Here is an 11,741-nt window from a genome sequence, read left to right as displayed (position 1 = left end):
CCATAGACCATAGCACTGGTTGGCAGGGTTTTGGTTTTGTTTTATCTAAAGACCCCCTGGCATCTAATACTTCCAAGTGCAGCTTCTTGATACAGTTTCCAGCTAAAATCTGCTAAGAAGAAATGTGACTTCCTCCTCGGCGGTGCGGTGGTCGGGATGGCCCCGGAGCCAGGACGAGTCCGGTCCTCTCTCATCTCGCCCGGCTGCGGAAAATCGGGCTGAAGCGACTGAGCCCGCGATGGAGAGAGAAAAGGAACAGGTCCCTAAACTCTTCACTGGTGGCTGAAGCTTTGAAACCACTGAAGAAGGTTTGAGAAACTGCTACGAGCAATGGGGAAAGCTCACAGACTGTGTGGTAATGCGGGATCCTGCAAGCAAATGGTCGAGAGGATCTGGTTTTGCAGCGTTCTCCTCCCTGGCTGAGATAGATGCTGCCGTAGCTGCATCCATTCCATTGATGGGAGAGTCGCTGACCAAAATGCCCCGTAGCCAGAGAGGAGTCTGGAGAACCTGGAGCCCATGTGGCTATTTGTTGAAGAAGCTATTTGTTGGTGGAATTAAAGACACCAAGGAGCATCACCTTAGAGATTACTTTGAAGACTATGGGGAAATTGATACTATTGAAATAATTACTGATAGGCAATCTGGAAAGAAAACAGGCTTTGGCTTTGTTACCTTGGATGACCATGATCCTGTGGATAAAATTGTATTGCAAAAAAAAAAAAAAAAAATCACACCATTAATGGTCATAATGCATAAGCAAGAAAAGCACTGTCAAGACAAGAAACGCAGAGTCCAGAGTTCTAGGAGTGGAAGAGGGGTGCATATGGAAGTGGATGCGGATTTGGGGACAGCTACAGTGGATATGGAGGAGGACCTGGAGGTGGCGATTTAGGAGGTAGCCCTGGTTATGGAGGAGGAAGAGGGGGAGATGGTGGTGGAGGACCTGCGTATGGCAACCAGGGTGGGGGCCCTGGAGGTGATTATGACAACTGTGGAGGAGGAAATGATGGAAGCGGAAATTACAGTGATTTTGGAAATTATAACCAGCAAGCTTCTAACTATGGTCCAGTGAAGAGTGGAAACTTTGGTGGTAGCAGGAACATGGGGAGACCGTATGGTGGAGGAAACTGTGGTCCAGGAGGCAGAGGAGGAAGTGGGGGTTATGGCGGGAGGAGCCGATACTGAGCTTCTTCCTACTTGCCATGGGCTTCACTGTATAAACAGGAGAGGATGGGAGCCCAGAGGTAACAGACCAGCTTCAGGTTATCGAAATAACAATGTTAAGGAAACTATTATCTCAGTCCTGCATAAATATGCAGTGATACCACAGAAGACACCAGAGCAGACGCAGAGAGCCGTTTTGTGAATGGATTGGATTATTTAATAACATGACCTCACTATGGAGGAAGGATTGTAAAAAAAAAATGCCTTTGAGACAATTTCTTAGCTCTTTGATTGTTGTTTCTTTCCAGTGGTCTTTGTAACAGTATAGACGCATTCGTTCTTTGATAATGTTAAATTTGTAAGTTTCAGGTGACATGTGAAACCTTTTTTAAGGTTTTTCTCAAAGTTTTGAAAAGCTGTTAGCCAGTATCATGGTGTAATATAAGACATGACATTTTTCCTTTAAAATTTTTTTTTAAGATTTATTTATTTATTTACTTATTTATTTGAGAGCGACAGACACAGAGAGAAAGACAGATAGAGGGAGAGAGAGAGAACGGGTGCGCCAGGGCTTCCAGCCTCTGCAAACGAACTCCAGACGCATGCGCCCCCTTGTGCATCTGGCTAACGTGGGACCTGGGGAGCCTCGCCTCGAACCGGGGTCCTTAGGCTTCACAGGCAAGCGCTTAACCACTAAGCCATCTCTCCAGCCCTCCTTTAAAATTTTTAAGTGCATGTGTAGAGTTAAGAAGTTGTAGTATATTCATGATTTAATAAAATAATTCTAAAGGGAAAAAATGTGACTTATGTATCCCAAGCTATGTAAGGGTCAGGTGCCAGATTGCTTTAAAAAAATCATTGGGGGCTGGGGAGGGCTAAAGAGATGGCTTAGCTGTTAAGCCATCTCTCCAGCCTTCCTTTTTAAAATTTTTTTTGTTTATTTATTTGAGAGCGACAGAGAGAGAGAGAGAGAGAGGGAGAGAGAATGGGCGCGCCAGGGCCTCCAGCCACTGCAAACGAACTCCAGATGCGTGCGCCCCCTTGTGCATCTGGCTAACGTGGGTCCTGGGGAACCAAGCCTCGAACTAGAGTCCTTAGGCTTCACAGGCAAGCACTTAACCACTAAGCCATCTCTCTAGCCCTTTTTTTGTTTTTTTGAGGTAGGGTCTCACTCTAGCCCAGGCTGACCTGGAATCCACTATGTAGTCTCAGGGTGGCCTTGAACTCACGGTGATCCTCCTACCTCTGCCTCCCAAGTGCTGGGATTAAAGGCGTGCACCACCACACCTGGCTTTAATTTAATTAAATTACTTTATTTATTTGAGAGAGAAAAAAAATGGATGTGTCAGCCACTGCAAATGAACTCTAGATGCATACTCCATCTTGTGCATCTGGTTTATGCGGGTACTGGGAAATTAAACCTGAGTCCTTAGGTTTTTCAGGCAAATGCCTTAACCACTAATGCATCTCTTCAGTCCTTCTTCCTCCTTCTTTGAAAATAATTTTATTATATAATTATGTAATTTATTCACTGAAGAATATTCAACTCCTTCAGCTTTACCTTTGTTCAGGGTACACAGGTTTTTCTCCCACCTGTATGAGAATGGCCCTCAAAGATTTGGCTTTTAGGGGCTGGAGAGATGGCTTGGTGGTTAAGGCACTTGCCTGTGAAGCCACAGGATGTAGGTTCAATTCCCCAGAATTCCACGTAAGCCAGTTGCACAAGGTGGCACATGCATCTGTAGTTCATATACAGTGGCTGGATGCCCTGGAGCACCCATTCTCTCTCTCTCATAAATAAATAAAAATATTTTTAAAAAATTGGGGTGCTAGAGAGATGGCTTAGTGGTTAAGCACTTGACAGTGAAGCCTAAGGACCTGGGTTCAAGGCTCGATTCCCCAGGACCCACGTTAGCCAGATGCACAAGGGGGTGCATGCGTCTGGAGTTCATTTGCAGTGGCTGGAGGCCCTGGCGCTCCCATTCTCTCTATTTCTCTCTATCTGCCTCTTTCTCTGTCTGTTGCTGTCAAATAAATAAAAACAAAAACAGAAAACATATTCAAAGCTAAAAATAAAACATTGGGCTCTAAAGCAGGGCTGCTGGTACAGTCACTGCAATCTTAGTTACTCAGAAGGCTGAGGCAGGAGGGTCACAAATTCAAGACCAGTCTGGTTAATTAACCAAGATCCTAACTCAAAATTAAGAAAAAAGGGCTGGAGAGATGGCTTAGTGGTTAAGCGCTTGCCTGTGACGCCTAAGGACCCCGGTTCGAGGCTCGATTCCCCAGGACCCACGTTAGCCAGATGCACAAGGGGGCGCACGCCTCTAGAGTTTGTTTGCAGTGGCTGGAGGCCCTGGTGCGCCCATTCTCTCTCTCTCTCTGCCTCTTTCTCCCTCTGTCTGTCGCTCTCAAATAAATAAATAAAAATAAACAAAATTAAGAAAAAACCTTTTTTGTATTTGCTTTTGTGAGGTAGGGTCTCATTCTAGCCTAGGCTAACCTGGAGTTCACTATGTAGTCTCAGGCTGGCCTCCAACTCACGGTGATCCTCCTACCTCTGCCTCCTGAGTGCTGGGATTGAAGGCGTGCGCCTCTACGCCTGACTAAGAAGACAATTTTTTTAAGGGCTGGAGCTATAGCTCAGTTGTAGAGGGATTGACTGTCATGCATGAGGCCCTAGGTTCAATTCCCAGCACTAGTGAGCGTGAGCGCCATGCACACACACACACACACACACAGATTTTTTTTTTTTTTTAATTTTTATTTATTTATTTATTTGAGAGCGACAGACACAGAGAGAAAGACAGACAGAGGGAGAGAGAGAGAATGGGCGCGCCAGGGCCTCCAGCCTCTGCAAACCAACTCCAGATGCGTGCGCCCCCTTGTGCATCTGGCTAACGTGGGACCTGGGGAACCGAGCCTCAAACCGGGGTCCCTAGGCTTCACAGGCAAGCGCTTAACCGCTAAGCCATCTCTCCAGCCCCAGATTTCTTTAAGTAGGGAACATCACTCCCTGTCTTCCAGATCTACAGCCCACAGTGTCTGCCCTGCGCACCCCACCCCCAGCCTGACCCTCGGGCTCTGAGATCTTATATAGGTCAGTAGCCATCATCCCACAGTCCTGGCTCTCAAAGGACATTTATTGTATTTAATTCAGCAGTTTTGATGTTTTTTTAGCTGGAGGAATTTTCAGAACATCTTGTCTGCAGTATTGCCAGGAACAATTCATCTTGTTTTCCTAGTCAGCTTTCAAGGCTCCACTCAAAGGTCGCCTCATGTAAAAGCTTTCCATCCTTCTCTGCAAGGAGCTGGATTCTCTTCTGCTAATGACATCCCTGGCCCCTTGTGACGCCTCCACGCCAGGGCTGGGGTTCACTCAGCAGAAGACTGCTTCAACCGTGTCCTGCCTCTGTGTAGTGCTGACACAGGAGAGAACTTAATACTCATTAAATTAATAAGTAAAGGGCTGGAGAGATGGCTTAGCTGTTAAGGCGCTTGCCTGCAAAGCCTAAGGACCCCGGTTCAATTCTCCAGGTCCCATGTAAGCCAGATGCATATGGTGGCACATGCGTCTGGAGTTCATTTGCAGTGGCTAGAGGCCTTGACGTTCCCATTCTCACTCTCTCGGTCTCTAATAAATAAAAAATATATTGAAAAATAACAAGTAAAGCATTAAGTAATAGTGTGCTAATACTATAGATCATATCCGCATGCTTACTCCCAACTGGTTTTTGCTATAGTTGGATTCAAGTGTCCCCCAAAGCCCATACAGCCTTGGTCAGCAGCACGGTGCATTTGGGAAGAAGTCTGAACCTTCCAGAGGTGGGGTCTAGGGACTGGGTAGATGACTCAGTTGCAATAGGAATTAACGAGTCAGTGAGAATAATCAGGCAAAATCCACTTCAGAGAGAGGGAGGGAGCCTTTATTCACACGCGAACCTCTGCTGGCCAATGCCAAAACCTGACAGAGGCTCTAAACTCAGATAGTCCCGGACTTATACACCTTTCACAACCCTTTGTGTGAATTCTCCTGCGCTTAGAGAAGGGAGAGATTTACATCCATGAGCACAGGGTTCTGTCAGATAAGATTAGGTGCAGGCAGCTTTCTCCTGAAATAAGGTAGTTACATATTGTCCCAAAGGGTCAGGCTCAGAGTCCCCAAATTGTTGTTAGCCACCATCAGAGGAATCTCCCCACTGCAGTTTCAGAGGAGGGAAGTGAAACATCTATCGCTTCACTGAAAGTCCTAGGAGCATTTACATTTCTTGTAGACACATTGATTATATTCCATCTAAACTAATATAAGATGGAAACTCTAGATATATGGTATTCCTTCAAGAAAATGAGTGAAGTGCTTGCCACACAAGCATAAGGACATGAGTCCAGAGCCTCGATACCCCGTAAATGCCGAGTGTAACAGCACGCAGCTGTAAGCCCAGGACTGGGGAAGTGGAGATAGGAGGGTGCCTGGGACTTGCTGGTTAGCCAGTCTAGCTGGATCAGTGAGCTCCAGGTTCAGTTAGTGACCCTGTCTCAAAAGTTAAGTCGTGCCAGGCGTGGTGGCTCACGCCTTTAATCCCAGCACTCGGGAGGCAGAGGTAGGATTGCCGTGAGTTCGAGGCCACCCTGAGACTACTTAGTGAATTCCAGGTCAGCCTGAGCTAGAGCGAGACCCTACCTTAGAAAACCAAAAAAAAAAAAAAAAAAAAAAGTTAAGTCGAGGGCTGGAGAGATGGCTTAGCAGTTAAGTGCTTACCTGTGAAGCCTAAGGACCCTGGTTCGAGGCTCGATTCTCCAGGACCCATGTTAGCCAGATGCGCAAGGGAGCGCACGCGTCTGGAGTTCATTTGCAGTGGCTGGAGGCCCTGGCGTGCCCATTTTTTTTTTCTCTCTCTCTCTCTCTACCTCTTTCTCTCTCTGTCTGTCGCTATCAAATAAATACATAAAAATAAACAACAACAACAAAAAATAAAGTTAAGCCAGGCACGGTGGCACATGCCTTTAATCCCAGCACTTGGGAGGCAGAGGTAGGAGGAATGCCGTGAGTTCAAGGCCACTCTGAGACTACATAGTGAATTCCAGGTCAGCCTCAGCTAGAGTGAAACCCTACCTCGGAAAACCAATATTAATAATAATAAAATAAAAAATAAAGTCAAGGGGGCTGGAGAGATGGCTTAGCGGTTAAGCGCTTGCCTGTGAAGCCTAAGGACCCCGGTTCGAGGCTCGGTTCCCCAGGTCCCACGTTAGCCAGATGCACAAGGGGGCGCATGCGTCTGGAGTTCGTTTGCAGAGGCTGGAAGCCCTGGTGCGCCCATTCTCTCTCTCTCCCTCTGTCTGTCTTTCTCTCTGTGTCTGTCGCTCTCAAATAAATAAATAAATAAAAATTAAAAAAAATAAAAAAAATAAAGTCAAGGCTCTGGAATGATGGCTCAGTGGTTAAGGTGCTTGCCTGCAAAGCCAAAGGATCTAGGTTCGATTCCCCAAGGCCCATGTAAGCCAGATGCATATGGTGGCGCATGCGTCTGGAGTTCTTTTTGCAGCAGCTGGAGGCCATGGTACATCCAGTCTCTCTCTCCCTCTCTCTGCTCTTGATGTTTTGTTTGTTTCCTGGTGCTGGGGATAAAACCTCAGTGTCTTGGGCATGCTGGAAGAGATCTCTACCACTGACATACAGTCTCAGCCCCAGAAGCACTGTTTTCATGTATTTATTTATTCATTTGTACCTAATTTCATCCCAAAGTAAATTAGCAGTGTAGTGGTTTCCTACAACATACATTACGTCTTGAATGTGACTCATACTGGTTTATGAGCCTTAATTCATCCATTCAGCTAGATGTAGCAGAGCTAATTTTATTATTTCTCACCCGGGCTATTACAATTATGTCCTGATTTATCTGCCTCCAATCTCTTCTGTCCTTGAATCTGCTGCGAGCAGTGTTTTCAGCAGCAGAATATATTGAAAGAAATGTAAAAAAATAAAAATTAAATTAAATTAAAATAAAAAAAAAAAAGCAGGACATGGCAGTGTAGGCTCTTAATCCCAGCACTCGAGAGACAGAGGTAGAAAGATTGCCGTGAATGCAAGGCCATTCTGAGAATACACAGTGAATTTCAGGTCGGCCTGAGCTAGAATAAGGCTCTGCCTCAAAAAAAAAAAAAAAAAAAAAAACATGTCAGTCAAAGACCCACAAAATTAAACGTGTAGCAGCTTGAGTTCAAGTGTGAGAGAGGAGAGACATGGGACTCTGTCTTCTTAGTTCTCGCTCCCCAGACTCCCAAGAACTTACCTCTCCCGGTGTCTGCAGAGAATCAACAATCTTCTCTACCATCCATCTACCTGTGTTCTCAGTCATAGTGTTGTGTCTTTTTCATGACTGATTATGTGCTGTATTACAGATAATTTTCTGGGGGCTGGACAGATGGCTCAGTGGTTAAGGCACTCACCTGCAAAGCCCAATGACCCGGCTTCCATCCCTCAGTACCCACATAAAGCCAGATGCACAAAGTGGCGCATGTGGCTGAGCTCATTTGTAGTGGCTGGAGGCAAATACAAACGTATGTACACAATCAATGTTTTAATCATTGAAGTGCCAATGTTTGTATTACATTGGGTTTGAAATAACTTGGAGTGGATTCATGTCGTGCTTTGAATTCACAATGTTTTTTTGTGTGTTTTATTTTTCTGAGGTAGGGTCTCACTGCAGCCCAGGCTGACCTGGAATTCACTATGTAGTCTCAGAGTGGCTTCGAACTCTCAGCAATACCCCTCCCTCTACCCCCAAGTGCTGGGATTAAAGGCGTGTGCCATCACGCTCTTATTTTTATTTTTATTTATTTGAGAGCGACAGACAGACAGAGAGAGAAAGAGACAGAGAGAGAGGAAAAAAAAATGGGTGCGCCAGGGCCTCCAGCCACTGCAAATGAACTCCAGATGCATGCGCCACCTTGTGCATCTGGCTTAAGTGGGTCCTGGGGAATCCAGCCTCGAACTAGGGTCCTTAGGTTTCACAGGCAAGCGCTTAACCGCTAAGCCATCTCTCCAAACCAATGTCTTCTTTTTTTAAAAATGTTTTACTTATTTATCATTTATTTGAAAGACAGAGAGAGGAAAGAGGCACATATAGAGAGAATTGGAACACCAGGACCTTTAGCCACTGCCAATGAACTCCAGACACATGCTCCACCTTGTGCGTTTGGCTTTACATGGGCACTAGGGAATCGAACCTGGGTCCTTTGGCTTTACAGGCAGGTGCCTTCAATATGTCTTCTTGAGTATGAAATTCCCCCATATTAATGGCATATGGGAGGACATCAATGTGCATATCTTGATGGACTGAGGTCAAGAGCAGTGGGTCTAAAGGCTGTCTTCAGTGTCTCTATAAGAAGAGATTCCTTGGGCTGGAGAGATGGCTTAGCGGTTAAGCGCTTGTGTGTGAAGCCTAAGGTCCCCGGTTCGAGGCTCGGTTCCCCAGGTCCCACGTTAGCCAGATGCACAAGGGGGTGCACGCGTCTGGAGTTCGTTTGCAGAGGCTGGAAGCCCTGGCGCGCCCATTCTCTCTCTCTCCCTCTATCTGTCTTTCTCTCTGTGTCTGTCGCTCTCAAATAAATAAATAAAAAATTTAAAAAAAAAGAAGAGATTCCTTAAAACCATCCAACCTCCACAGCCCCCAGCATGAGGGGACCAGTCTGTGAGTCAGTCCCTCCAGCTCACACAGTTGGGGCTCCTCCCTCAGCCCCTCCAGGACTCCAGTGTCCTCAGACCACCTCCTTTCTGTCTTCACATTTGCTGGCCCTGTGCCTAGAAAATTCGCTTGATTTTCCTCTTCCTGCTCCAATTGCTTTGCAAGAAAGCGCCTCCAAAGGCAGGTGTGCTTTAAATTGCATGGAGGGTGGGTAGAGGATGGAGGAGGGAGGGGGAGGGGGAGGAAAAGGAGGAGGGGGACAGACATGTCGAGTTTTGACCCTCAATACCTGGCTCTGACCTCTCTTGGGCTTGCTTGGGGTTCACTGGCATTCTGTGGTGCCCTCATTTGGGGCTTTGTAACATCTCATTGCATTTGACTGTCATTGAAAGGCTGCAGTCTCGTCTTAGCCATCTGTGTGTCCTCGGGGTCTGTGACACTGTGACCACGGAACACATTATTTTTTCCTTTCTTAATGGAGAACAAAGAATGCTGCCATATGCTTTCAGGGTTGGGTTTTTGTTTTCTTTTCTTTTCTTTACTTTCTTTTTTTTTGATCCCTTTCTTCCCTTTAGTTAAAACGACTCTTATTGCTGGAGAGATGACTCAGCAGTTAAGATGCTTGCCTGGGAAGCCTTAAGAACCCAGGTTCTATTCCCTGGTACCCATGTAAGCCAGCTGCACAAGGTGGCACATGTGTCTGGAGTTCATTTGCAGTGGCTGGAGGCCCTGACACACCTATTCTCTGTCTCTTTCTAAGCAATTTTTTTTTAATGACCCTTAAAAACACTCTTTTGGGTTGGAGAGATTTCTCAGTGGTTAAGGCACTTGCTTGCAATGCCTAAAGACCTGGATTTAATTCCCCAGTACCCACATAAAACTAGATGCACAAAGTGGTGCATGCATCTGGAGTTCATTTGCAGTGGCAGAAGATTCGGGTACACCCATTCTCTCTCTCTGCAAGTAAATAAAGAAAAATAAAATATTTTTTTAAACATATTCTTTTGGTGGGCTGGAGAGATGGCTCAGTGGCTAAGACATTCCCCTGCGGAGCCTGGTGACCCAAGTTCAATTCCCCAGTACCCATTAATATGAAGTCCATTTGTAATGGCTGGAGGTCCTGGCATACCCTGACTCTCTCTTCCCTCTCTCTGCAATAAAATATCATTTTTAAAAATACTCTTTTGAGGTGGCAGAAAGAATGTAAGAGCCAAAGGAAGGGTAGGACTCCTTACAACATGCTCCTCCAGACACAAAATGGCCTGGATACCCATGGCCTCACAGTGCCTGACATTACTTACAAAAGACCATCAAAATAGGAGGAAAAGATGATGACATCAAAATAAAAGAGACTGATTGAGATGGGGAGGGGATATGATGGAGAATGGAATTTCAAAGGGGAAAATGAGGGGAGGGAGGGTATTACCATGGGTTTTTTTTTTTTTTTTTTTTTTTGGTTTTTCAAGGTAGGGTCTCACTCTGGTCCAGGCTGACCTGGAATTAACTCTGTAGTCTCAGGGTGGCCTTGAACTCATGGCTATCCTCCTACCTCTGCCTCCCAAGGGCTGGGATTAAAGGCATGCGCCACCACGCCCGGCTTAAGTATTTTTTATAATTATGGAAGTTGTTAATAAAAATTTGGAAGAAAAAAAATAAATTTAACAAAATACTCTTTTTTGAAGCCAGGCGTGGTGGTGCATGCCTTTAATCCCAGTGCTTAGGAGGCAGAGGTAGGAGGATGGCTGTGAGTTCAAGGCCACCCTGAGACTACATAGTGAATTCCAGGTCAACCTGGGCTCGAGAGAGACCTTACCTCGAAAGACAAAGACATAACAAGAAAATTCTCTTTTTGGCAAAAAATGTGTTTCTTGGGGGCTCTGACTTAACCACACATGTTTTTTCAGGTCTAGTCATTCTATAGTAACAGGAATTTATTTATTTATTTGTTTCAGAGACAGAGCGAATCCATGGGCGTGCCAGGGCCTCCAGCTAATGCAAACAAACTCCAGATGCATGCGCCACGTTGTGCGTCTGGCTCACGTGGGTTCTTGGGTATTGAACCTATCAGGCAAGCACTTTAACTGCTAAGCCATCAGCCCAGCCCAGTACCAGGAATGTTGCATATTGACGTTGTGAGGAGACAGTGTGCCCGTCACAGCCGTGCCTAACATCCCCCATGTGCATGAGCCGCTCACCAGGCATCCCCTTTTAGCCCCAAGCCCAGCACTGCGCAGAGCCAAGCTTTTAACAAAAAGTAATTCATTACCTTAGAAATAGGAAGTGACAAGAGGTAATTGATCTATTGCAATCTGCCTTTTTAGGAGATAGCTTTTATTTGTTTGGCCCATGGCCCCTTTTGATTGAGTGGATGTATTTTTCCAGAAAATTCTTATCTGTATGTGTTTTGTTTTTTTTTTTCAACTCCGTGGACAGCAAAATTTTGGATAATTTAAGACGGTTTTAACATTTAAATACAGACCACTCTGCCTTAATGTCTTCTTCCCCACGATAATTAAATACAGAACCCAGGATGTCCCAAGGTCTCCTGTCTTGCCAGCCTCCGTCCAACCTTCTGCATTCCCTGCGCTCCCTCCCCGGCCCCCGCCCCCGTGGAGACTTTAATTTTGTTAAAACGTTTTGACTGCAGCTGTGACTCAAGTACCTCGGTGAGCTGCGGAAACACAATGCCATTTAATATTCCGACCCGCAGTCCAGACGCCTGCATGCCAGGTCATCTGAGCAGCCCGTTGACACTGCTTTATTTGACAATGATTGGCAACATCCCGCTGGGGAGGAAAGCAGACAGCATGAAAAACGGCAAGTGTGCTCTGAGAAACAGCTCCACTGTCAGTACCAGGCCCATCACGGCCTAACACGCTGGTGACACTT

At 45.9% G+C, this 11,741-nt stretch overlaps 1 pseudogene; it reads left to right on the top strand.

Moving 5' to 3' along the window:
• The first annotated feature begins 238 nt into the window (after positions 1–238).
• LOC101604940 lies at positions 239–1,188 on the top strand (annotated as a pseudogene).
• The last annotated feature ends 10,553 nt before the right edge of the window (positions 1,189–11,741 follow it).

This window comes from Jaculus jaculus, chromosome 11 (assembly GCF_020740685.1).
Source record: "Jaculus jaculus isolate mJacJac1 chromosome 11, mJacJac1.mat.Y.cur, whole genome shotgun sequence".
Lineage (NCBI taxonomy): Eukaryota > Metazoa > Chordata > Mammalia > Rodentia > Dipodidae > Jaculus > Jaculus jaculus.
Note: the sequence above shows the minus strand (reverse complement) of the source record. Positions and strands in the feature narration are given on the sequence as shown.